Source organism: Schistocerca nitens, chromosome 1 (genome assembly GCF_023898315.1).
Source record: "Schistocerca nitens isolate TAMUIC-IGC-003100 chromosome 1, iqSchNite1.1, whole genome shotgun sequence".
Taxonomy (NCBI): domain Eukaryota; kingdom Metazoa; phylum Arthropoda; class Insecta; order Orthoptera; family Acrididae; genus Schistocerca; species Schistocerca nitens.
This window is the reverse complement of record NC_064614.1, coordinates 531,418,373-531,430,837: the sequence shown is the minus strand read 5'-3', so window position 1 is coordinate 531,430,837 and position 12,465 is coordinate 531,418,373. Positions and strand designations below refer to the sequence as shown.

Below are 12,465 nucleotides of genomic sequence, written 5' to 3'. Positions count from 1 at the left end.
TGAATTCATTGTCCCAGGAAGGGGAAACTTTATTGACACATTCCTGGGGTCAGATACATCACATGATCACACTGACAGAACCACAGGCACATAGACACAGGCAACAGAGCATGCACAATGTCGGCACTAGTACAGTGTATATCCACCTTTCGCAGCAATGCAGGCTGCTATTCTCCCATGGAGACGATCGTAGAGATGCTGGATGTAGTCCTGTGGAACGGCTTGCCATGCCATTTCCACCTGGCGCCTCAGTTGGACCAGCGTTCGTGCTGGACGTGCAGACCGCGTGAGACGACGCTTCATCCAGTCCCAAACATGCTCAATGGGGGACAGATCCGGAGATCTTGCTGGCCAGGGTAGTTGACTTACCCCTTCTAGAGCACGTTGGGTGGCACGGGATACATGCGAACGTGCATTGTCCTGTTGGAACAGCAAGTTCCCTTGCCGGTCTAGGAATGGTAGAACGATGGGTTCGATGACGGTTTGGATGTACCGTGCACTATTCAGTGTCCCCTCGACGATCACCAGTGGTGTACGGCCAGTGTAGGAGATCGCTCCCTACACCATGATGCCGGGTGTTGGCCCTGTGTGCCTCGGTCGTATGCAGTCCTGATTGTGGCGCTCACCTGCACGGCGCCAAACACGCATACGACCATCATTGGCACCAAGGCAGAAGCGACTCTCATCGCTGAAGACGACACGTCTCCATTCGTCCCTCCATTCACGCCTGTCGCGACACCACTGGAGGCGGGCTGCACGATGTTGGGGCGTGAGCGGAAGACGGCCTAACGGTGTGCGGGACCGTAGCCCAGCTTCATGGAGACGGTTGCGAATGGTCCTCGCCGATACCCCAGGAGCAACAGTGTCCCTAATTTGCTGGGAAGTGGCGGTGCGGTCCCCTACGGCACTGCGTAGGATCCTACGGTCTTGGCGTGCATCCGTGCGTCGCTGCGGTCCGGTCCCAGGTCGACGGGCACGTGCACCTTCCGCCGACCACTGGCGACAACATCGATGTACTGTGGAGACCTCACGCCCCACGTGTTGAGCAATTCGGCGGTACGTCCACCCGGCCTCCCGCATGCCCACTATACGCCCTCGCTCAAAGTCCGTCAACTGCACATACGGTTCACGTCCACGCTGTCGCGGCATGCTACCAGTGTTAAAGACTGCGATGGAGCTCCGTATGCCACGGCAAACTGGCTGACACTGACGGCGGCGGTGCACAAATGCTGCGCAGCTAGCGCCATTCGACGGCCAACACCGCGGTTCCTGGTGTGTCCGCTGTGCCGTGCGTGTGATCATTGCTTGTACAGCCCTCTCGCAGTGTCCGGAGCAAGTATGGTGGGTCTGACACACCGGTGTCAATGTGTTCTTTTTTCCATTTCCAGGAGTGTACATCGACAACAGACAAAAAAAAAGACAAACACATAAAAGAATCTACCACAGTAACAAAGTTTTAGAAACCTTAAAAACAATAACATTGCTTTTGTTGAGTCTACTACGATAAAAGGCGGGTTTACGAGTGGTATAAGCGTTTCCAAGATGGTCATGAAGAAGTTGAACACGACGGAAGTTCTGGAGGCCGCAACACAACAACCACCGCGGAAACCTAGGAAAAGTGAACGGAATGATTATGAATGACTATGAACGATCGCCGAATCACAATCGGAGAAGTTACTGATGATGTTGGAATATCAACTGGCTCGTATTGTGAAATCTTTTCGGCAGTTTTGGGTATGACACGCATGACAGCAAAATTTGTGCCAAAGGTATTGAATGAAGAAGCAAAAACAGCGTCGAACGGAAGTTTCTCAGGAATCGCTAAATAAAGTCAGCAATTATGCAGTACTACTGAAACGTGTGCATTACGTGTGACGAAACATGGGTGTACGGGTATGACGTCGAAACTAAGGTTCAATTGTCCCAGTAAAAACATTCTGGAGCGCCAAAACCGACAAAAGCTCGGCAAGCGCGGTCGAATGTGCAGCTTCTGCTCACTATTTTCCTCAATTTTAACGGGCATAATGCATCACGAGTCCTCGCCAAAAGGTCCAAGCTTCAATAAGGAGCACCACGCCGTTTGCGAGAAGCAATCCGAAAATAACTCCCAGATTTTTGGTGAAGCAATTCATGGCTTTTGAACAATGATCATGCATCTGGTCACACTCCATTGATTGTTCGTGAATTTTTGGCAAAAAACAACACTATAATGATGCCGTAGCCTCCATATTCGCTATACGTGGTCCCGTGTGACTTTCTTCCATTCCCAAAACTATGGAGAGCCTTAAAGGGCAGTCATCTTACAAACTAAACTTAACTAAACTCCGCCCGAGCACGTCTCGGAATTCCCAACGATACGGGACCGACCTCCGTGTCATCAACGAAGGCCGATATGGAAGGGCGTGAAGTCAGCATACCGCTCTTTCGGTCGTTGTCAGTTTTCGCGATCGGAGCAGCTGCTTCTATCTCAAGTAGCTCCTCAGTTTGCGTCACAAGGGCTGAGTGCACCCCGCTTGCCAACAGCGCTCGGCAGACCGGACGGTCACCCATCCAAGTCCTAGCCAAGCCCGACAGCGCTTAATTTCGGTGATCTGACGGGAACCGGTGTTATCACTGCGGCAGGCCGTTTGCTCCGTCATTTTACAAGCTTAGGCGAAATTAAAAGCGAGTCGTTGAAACAGCTAAGTGCTATACCAAAGACTGAATTCCAAAAATGCTTCGGAAATTGGCGCTGCATAAGTATATAATATATAACGGCGACTATTTTGAAAGAAATAATATTAATGTAGACGAATGAAGAAAATCATTTTCAAAACATGAAAATTCCCGATACCTTTGGAAAATACATCGAGTATATGAGGGTTATCAAAAACTAAGGATACAAAGCCTGTAGTGAAACGTGTACATTTTATTTCACACAACCAATACAGCCAACTGGCACTACATACGTAAGGTTATTTTTCGACCTAGTCTGCATATCGGACAGTTGTCGCTTCGTGAGATGAGTTTAAGTATACCCTTCTGTTAACACATGCCGGCCGGAGAGGCCGAGCGGTTCTAGGCGCTACAGTCTGGAACCGCGCGACCGCTACGGTCGCAGGTACGAATCCTGCCTCGGGCATGGCTGTGTGTGATGTCCTTAGGTTAGTTAGGTTTAAGTAGTTCTAAGTTCTAGGGGACTGTTGACCTCTGGAGTTAAGTCCCATAGTGCTCAGAGCCATTTGAACCATTTTTGTTAACATACACCGACTCGCGCAGATCTTCATTGGGGCTTGAATCCCAGACTGTCCAACAGTACACAAGAATTGGTCGAACGAGCGTTTCATAAGCGACATCCAACGTACGTGAACAAGCTGCCTCAGGATTTTGCCTATAAATCTTAATCTGGCACTGCCTTCCCCACGGCTATATTTGCGTTGTCGATCCAACTCAAACTGCTCCCAGTGGCTATTTGTCGCCTGCCGTTGATTGCAGTGACTGATCATGGATGGAGCCGTCATACGGTATCTCATCTTTCGGTTTATTTATGCGATTCAAATTAAATTTGTTTGTATTAAATGTTAGTAGGCCCCATGAGCTATCGTCTTCAGATCTTCCTCCACTTCATAGCAATTTCCTAGCGACGTCTGAACACAACTGCCTCGTCTGCAAGCACTCTCTCAGAGCCCCGGTACCGTCTGCTGGGTCATACAAAAACGGATCTAACAAGAAAAGTGAGGCACCCAGGAGGGAAGGAGAAAACGAAATGAAACCTTATGGGTTGAGGGGGTATGTTACTACAAAATGGAGTCAAAAACAATGAACTTGACAGTATGATCCCATTTACCAGTATGGCGTTACAGCCCCTCTGGCCTGGATGCGTGCACTGATCCAGTTGGGAAGAGTGTTATAGAACCGTTCCATCCAATCCTGAGGCACACACATATCATAGCTGATCTTTCATATTCGACATAAGTCTCCACACCGGTTTAGACACTTGTCTCTTCGTGGGATGAGTTTGAGTACACCTCTCCCGAGGCGAGCTTGCCCACGACTATTATAACTGGTCCCACACCTATTACATCGGAGGTAGATTTCGGGACCTAGCGGGTCACGGGCCACCTCAACATCATGCAGACGGTTCAGAAAGAAACGTATCATGTGCGAACGAGCGTTGTCCTGTTGAAAAATTGCACCACGATACTGTCGCATGGGAGGTAACACATGACGACAAAGGATGTCCCTGACGTACCCTTGCGCCCTAACAGTTCTCTCAGTAACTACCAGCAGCGACCTGAAGTCATTCCCGAGGAGTCCCCGCACCATGGCTCCAGGAGTAACAGCGCTGTGCTTCTCCAACACAGTGGAAGAACGGGACCTCTCCCTAGGTCACTGCCACACTCCCCGACAGTGGTCATTCGGGGTACTGCAAACTCGTGATTCACCGCTGAACACAATGCGACGCTGTTCATTAGCAGTCCATGCTTACTGATCACGCCACCACTCCGAAACCGCATGGTAAACTGAAACTAAATAAACTGCAAGTAGCTGCTAAGTTATGATTTATTAACGGCCAGCGTCTCCGGTCGAGTAGCGATCCCCGGCAGTTTAGTATACAACTGAACACCTGCAGTGCTTTACTCTTGCGATAACAGACTACCGGTGCCTCATCCCCTACACTATTCGCTCCAGTGCTCAGCCACGTATCTGTTTACGACTTACCCTGTTCACGGGGTTGGCTTATGTCACAACGAACGTCAGGGCGTCTCCGTGTCCTTATCTGTGTGACACTACTAACAACCCCAAGATGCTGCTTTAACGCAGCGAAACCAGTCAATAATTAATCATCCCTTAACACCTGTTTGCCGTTTATTCAGACTCAATTTACCAAGAATTTCCACGGCTGTGGCAGCCAATATTATTAAGCTGTACGTCCAAGCGCAGCCGTTTGCGTTGTAGCGTCAACGGCAGTCTACCCAGGGGACAATAATTCCCAACTACGCCTGCTGCTACTTTTCGACCAGTGGTGCTGGATGACACAAAATGCTCCTGGAAGTCCATTAATTATTTGCGGACAACATCTGCAAATGTGAAGGAGTTACGATGTGCTTAGTGCACAGTACAAACAGTACGAAGCTCCATCCTTGTGGCGGTCTGACATGGCCGACTGGAACCTTGACGACGAGTACGCCTCCCGTCACGTTCCCTTGCAGTCCTGCGTTGGGACACTGCCACATCTGAATATTGCACGATTCGGCCAGCTGGCGAAATGGACATCCACAATGAGGCCACTTTCAAACACGGTCAGGTGGCGATAACGCTGTATCACACGAATACGAGCCATCTCCGTGTCGTTCACAATGATCACTCTCGACATCTGACACGGTTCACGCCCCTTATACATCTTACCAGACTTGGTAGCAACACTAAACACGAACAACACTAAGGACTATGGTGGCCGTTCTACCTGTTCAAAATGGTTCAAATGGCTCTGAGCACTATGGGACTCAACTGCTGTGGTCATAAGTCCCCTAGAACTTAGAACTACTTAAACCTAACTAACCTAAGGACATCACACACATCCATGCCCGAGGCAGGATTCGAACCTGCGACCGTAGCAGTCGCACGGTTCCGGACTGCGCGCCTAGAACCGCGAGACCACCGCGGCCGGCGTTCTACCTGTCACAGGAAACTGTAACTCTAATCATTTACTTCCCCGCAGTCGAGTAGATGTAGCTGGTGTGTTCATGTAGGAAGTCCCACTGATACCCAACCAAGTCTTCTGTGGGCTTCGCTTTTTTTGTCGGTTACCACTGCACACAAACTGAGCACTTTACAAGTCTGGCGAACTAAATCCCAAGACTGCACCCGAACGCCAAGCTAAGTCTTAGGGCCTCGTGACAAATAAATACAAATTTGAGAGAGTGTGGAGTGTTATTCTGTTCAACTTACTGTCTCGTACAAAATCTTAACAAATGTGAATATGAGTAAAAAGTTAACTTTTCCAACTTAACATTGCTCGATTTTAGTCCCCTCAGAACGGCTGTTAATTGTGTCATCTCGACTATAGGAATGTTCTTCGAGCCGAACTATTGGGCCCTTCATTCTTCCCCTCCGTTGTACAGTTCGTCCATAAAAAAGAAGGTAACCTATAAAACCGTAATTCGACGTATTTTTTAATATTGCTCGTCAACCAGAAACCCTTGTCAAGTAGAACTAGATAAGATCCAAAGAAAAGTAGCGCCGTTCGCCACAGGATAGCAATGGCGAGAGGGCTGTTGAGATGGTCACCCAACTGCAGTTGCTTACGCTACAAGACAGGCGTTGTGTATCACAGAGAAATTTACTCTTAAAATTTTCTAAGAATTTGCAAGCTACGTATTACTCCGTCCCATATACATCTCGCGAAATAATCCCGACTGTAAAATAAGAAAATAAGTCGTAGGAAGGATGATATCTGGGCGCAACATTGCAAAGCGATGTGAAATAGAACGAACATATGAAGACTGTAGTAGGAAAGGTAAATGATCGACTTCGGTTTACTGGGAGAGTTTTATGAATTGTAGTTCATCTGTAGAGGAGACCGCATACAGGACACTCACTAGTGCGACCCATTGTTGAGTGTTTGGGATCCGCACCAGGTCGTATTAAAGAAAGACATTGAAGCAGTTCAGAGATTTGTTTCCGGTAGCAGGTATCACAGGTATGCTTCGGGAATTCAAATGGGAATCATTGGAGGGAAGGCGACGTTCTTTTCGAGAAACATTATTGAGCAAATTCAGAGAACTGGCATTTGAGGCTGACTGCAGAGCGTTTCTACTGCCGCTAACGTACGTTTCGTGTAAGGACCACGAAGATGACAGAAACGAGGGGTCTTACGGAAGTATACAGATACTGGATTTCCGTCGCTCTATTTGCGAGTGGAACAGAAAAGAATGACTAGAAGTGTTACAGGGTACCCTCCGCAACTTGCCACACGGTGGCTTGCGGAGTATGTTATTAAGCGTAGATGTAAATGTGATGTACAAAGTACTGCCCGCTACACCGCATGATGTTCCTGCCATGTAAATGTAAAATGCAGACAGCCTGTCAGGTTAGGAAACTTCCCTGAAGTTGCAGTTCGATGAGGAGAATTTACTTTTGAAACGTCTTACATATCTCCTAAGACATCTGTGTTCCTCCATCTGCAGATTTCAGTAGACTGCAATGATACTGGATACGGTGCACGTACAATAGCTGGTATGACGAGCTGTCCCTTCTATTATTTTTGTTTGTCAAAATAAAATAAAGCTTCTTACAGAAACATGTTTACCAGCTTTTGAATAGGGAGGGGCGGGAGTTCATTTCATGCAAACAACAATTAAAGAAGCCGGTATGTTTCACCGGGTTTCAGGAATGAAACTCCATACTTCCATAAAGAGCACGCATTTTAGTTATATTTTCACATAAGTCTTCTGAATAAAGGAATTTCTTGTACATAATCACGCACAGATAAAAAAAAATGCTGTAGTGGAACCGCTTCAAGAAAATATTTCACTAAGGTGCGACTGTGGTTATAAAAGACGTACCTCGCGACAAAAACCTTCGATCTATTGCCAAATAATTATAGCGCGTGATAGATAAGACAACTGATTTTAAAAACTATTTTTTTCTTTATAACAATTCCTGTTAATAATAACTGTGTTATTGTAAAATATTTCTATGGTAAGTGCTTTGCGTGTGAATGAATATAATACTTGCAAAGAACTTGTTTGATGATGCACGTAGCACGAAAAAAATATGAAATCTTCATACGGAATATTCGAAGGTAGCGTATGGTTATATTCCTCGTCGCCTTTGCCACAGCCATCTTGTAACGGTCGGCGCGGCTCCCCCTGTCGGAGGTTCGAGTCCTCCCTCGGGTATGGGTGTGTGTGTTGTCCGTAGCGTATGTTAGCTTATGTTAGATTAAGTAGTGTTTAGGCCTAGGGACCGATGACCTAAGCAGTTTGGTCCCGTAAGATCGTAGCACAAATTTACAAAATTTGCCACAGCTTGCGACAACACGGGAGTCGTGCTACCACAAAACAACTGAAATTTCGACCACTGTATACATGTCTGACAGAATTTTTCATTGCCATTCTGCCTATTCCAATAAACTGCTTCACGTTTATAGCACATACATTTGCTTTTTAACGTCCTTATTTTATCGCTTCTTATCAAAGAGTGGTGCTAATCTCATAAAAACACACAGCGCTGCAGCAGGCTTCATGCCACTGACGACACTGTGTGTGCAACTTAACTATCCGTAACCGGTAATGGCAAGAAAACAACAATTTTTCAATTACGTTTGTGGATAGTTTGTGGTCTTTCTTAACAATACTTAACTAATTAACAGGTAAGGAAATCGTTTGAGATCCCTCGTATACATAATGACAATTCAAATGAATGTTTGTTTACATTCTTGTTCGCTTATTTTAGACATACTTATTGTTAGCACTAACGGAAGTTAATGTATAAGTTCGTGTAGCCATTTAAAGGTTATTTGAGATAATTTATTTATTTGTGTATATTTTTGATTCGAAACGCATTATTTTACAGTATAGGTATGTAAAAGAATTCAAATATTTGAATTGTTTTACATATAATGTAAAATGATGTGTTTCGAATCAAAAATATATACAAATAAATTAATTATCTCAAATAACCTTTAAACCGACATCTGCTAGCTCAAAACAATAAGTCGTGCTAATAATCTACAAATATTTAATTAAATATTGCCAGTGTTTGGGTATTTAGCTTGGTTAATTAACTTATGACGAGCTTACTCTGTCTCAACGAGCGTGATTGTAGAGGAATCAGTCGCTGTCGTCACCCGATGTAAACGTTAATCTGACAGCACTGCGGGTTGTGTGTGTCACGTGTAAAAAACATGCATTAATGCCGCCTGGTGACCGACATAAACAGATGGTGGTAAAATTAAATCCCCGATTTTAAATTCTAAAACGATAATGTCATCCACGAGAACCACAATTTTACGGGGAAGTACTACGATTGTCAGATTACGGATGAGACGGAACCGTTATTTTGTTTTATGGTGGGTAAAATAACTGTGAAATGTGTTACGTTATTCAGCGTAAAACTGCATTTACAACTAACTAACTACACAAGGAGCCATTTCAGTTTTATTTCCGTCTTTTTAACGTCATTAACGAGTAAACACTGCCATCAGTCTCTCTGACTTTATGTTAATATTGGGTGCAGTGTTCTTGGGGCTTCCATGGGACCTGTCGCAGTGGACGAAGGCGCCGTGACAGCTGTGGGCCCCATGAACATTACTGCAGACCACCTGCGTCCCTTCACGCTAGACGTCTTCCCTGACGGCGGTGGCATCTTCCAGCAGCATAACTATCTGTGTCACAAGACCGGAATCGCACTGTAGTGATTTGAAGAACATGATAATCAACTCACGTTGAAGGCTTGGCCACTAAATTCGGCTGACCTGAAGCCTGTGGAAACATCTGGTTCAGCTTCATGCCGACTAACCACCGACCAGTAATTTATGGAAAGTACATGACCTGTGGGCAAACGTCTCGTTCCACGAACCTCCGGGAAACCAGGACTTATCGAATCCACACCAGACAGAACCACTGCTGTACCGCATTCCAAAGGTTGATGTTCATGTTTGGTTTGTGGGGCGCTCAACTGCGTGGTCATCAGCGCCCTTACAGAGTCCCAGTTTTTACACAGTTCACTTTCTTACACAGTCCAATCGAGCCACTGTCACGAATGATGATGATGATGATGAGATGATAAGGACAACACAAACACCCAGTCCCCGGGCAGAGAAAATTCCCAACCCGGTGGGGATCGAACCCGGGTCCCCGTGATCCAGAGGCGCCAGCGCTAGCTACTACACCACGAGCAGCGGACGCATTCCAAAGGTGAACCAACGCGCTATAAGCAGGTAGTCAAACTGTTTCGGCTCATCAGTGTATATAATGTGTAAATGATGATTCTTATTAACATTTAAAAACCTCCAAAGCGATGTTGATGACGCTGAGAGATGTAGTTTAACATGAGACATATGCGATCCCAAATGTCAGGAAATACTCCAAAAATGGAGTAAGTCAAGTACTCACGTCGGTGTCGCTCAGGGTCTACGTGCGCGAGTTGAGCGCATGGGGCTCAGGTTTCGAGTCTTGTGTGTGGCAGGCGGTATTTTTTTCATTGCGTCAGACAAGTATGTGTTTTCACTGGAATAAGATTTATTATTTTATTTACCGGCCTTGCAGTCTCCACTGGTCTACTGCAAAGTACAATATAACAAAAGCCTACCATATTGCGACACAAGCAAATGAGTATAACCTTCCGAATTCCGTAGTTACCAGTAGATGACCAACGTTTCCGCTACGAAATAACGTCTTAAAAAGCAGTTTTTACTTGGTTACAGCCAGGTCAATAATTTTGTAACTTCTGTGTTTACAACAGATCACATTTACACAAGGCGTTCGAAATTTGCACCATTTGCCGGAATGCAAGTATTGAGTCACTCAGTCATCCCTTCGCTCCCAAGCCCAAACCGAAATCCAACCGCTGCGCTTGCGTCGAGGTACGTCATCTGGCAACGTCACATGTTCAACGTTTCTCATCCATTTCTGGGGTATTTCCCGACATTTGCGATCCCATGCGTCTTACAATAAATTACGTACCTCAGCGTCATCTATGTCGCTTCGGGGTATTTTAACGTCAGTAAGAATCACCCTGTATAATTTTAAAGACATACAACTCTATGTAATCTAAAAAGTAATCCCGGACGAAGAGCGTACCCAAAACACAGTGCTTCGTTTTCAAGTTTTTTTGAGGAGAGCGCACTAAAGACAACTTGACGTCAACCAGAAGCTTTTAATCACCATCTCAAACACCACACAGTAACCTTTGACAAACGTGTAAGTGGTGAATCGGGCACAAATGGAGCCCTCACGTATGAATACCAGTCTTCCCCAAAATTACCTCTACAAATATTACATCGGCATCCACACTCTGATAATCACTATGAAGTGCTTGGAAGAGGGTACTTTTATTGTGCTGTGAATTGTTTCTACCCGTTCCATTCGCGAATGAAGTGTAGGGAGAATTACACATTCTACGCTTCCGTGTGAGCGTTATTTGAGTCACTTTTTCTGCACGGTTAGTGTTATATGCCTAACGTTATCTGCACGATCTCTGAAAGACAGATGTGTAGGACTGTGAGGAATACGCCAAGCATCTGCCCTGAAATTTCTTGCAATTTTCTGTGTAGCTTCTCGAGTACGGCATATTTCTCAGAGTGTCTGAAAGCTATAATTTTTCAGCTTTTTTGCAACATTTGAGTTCCACACACTTCAGCCGTATTCGAATGAGGACTAGACAAGTGTTTCGTTTGGAATCTTCAATAGACAATCTGCAGTTTCCCAGTATCTGCCAGTTAACCGCAGCGTTCCATTTGTTTTACCTACAACTGAGAGCGACACACCGTTGAAGTTTTATAATTAAAAATGTTGTTGTAATGACAGAATTCAACACCTCTTAACTAACGGCCATGTCGATACTTCCCTGATAATAAATGATATGATTACATATAAGCGTGACAGCCGTCGTAATGGTTGTCACGCCCTCGATGAAAGAAGAATGCTACTATCTTCAACAGGTGGTAAGCTGTCTTTCAATGGCTTTCTCTGAGTACAGCATCTATAATGGCACAGTTACATTTGCGCCACCTCCGGCTCAACAAGGCTGCCAGATTCTGTCACCAGACGTTAACATCCTTGTAACTGTTCTCTGTTATGACTCAGTGTTTCCGGAATATCCCTTCCAGAATTCCGTGCTCACAGCAGGCCAATGAACGGTTTTAATAGTAGTGTATAGGCTACGTGTATGACGTTGCTAATGCATGTTTCTTATATAGCATTTGACCTAGAGACAGCGATTCGAGTACTTGTTGTAGTAAACGTTTTCATCGCTGCTATTCTATCAGCAGATGAAGAGGTGGCAACTTACTGGTTCTTCATTGCCTGCTTGACTTAAATCCCAAACGTCTTTTCACTCTCTCAAGGAGTGGTGGTGATCCTTCGGTGGCTCTTTAGTAAGAGCCATGCACAGGTACTAGATTTAGATATATCTTTCTCCTTTTATTCTCATAATAATTCAGGACAGTGGAACAAATATACTACGGATTCACGGAAATGTGGAAAGAGGAGGAATGCTAAACCAACTATCTGTCATTAACTCCTGCAAAAATAGCTTACAGTTCTTTTGTCCGAACTAACGACTAAACAGGTAATGTTTCTTCACACGAAAAAACGTATAACCATTGACTACTACTATACACAGCAACTGAAACCTTTCGTTAAGATTATAATGAAAAAATTTAGTAAATTAGAATTTTCTTTATGCTTCAAGTTGTTAAGCACTATAGTTGTAATATAACTAGATGCTGATTCAGGTAGGTGTAGCAAACAGCCGCAG

General features: G+C 45.2%; 1 pseudogene; it reads right to left on the bottom strand.

The window, feature by feature from the left end:
• Positions 1-2,514: 2,514 nt before the first annotated feature.
• Positions 2,515-2,631, bottom strand: LOC126207270 (5S ribosomal RNA; annotated as a pseudogene).
• Between the last annotated feature and the right edge of the window lie 9,834 nt (positions 2,632-12,465).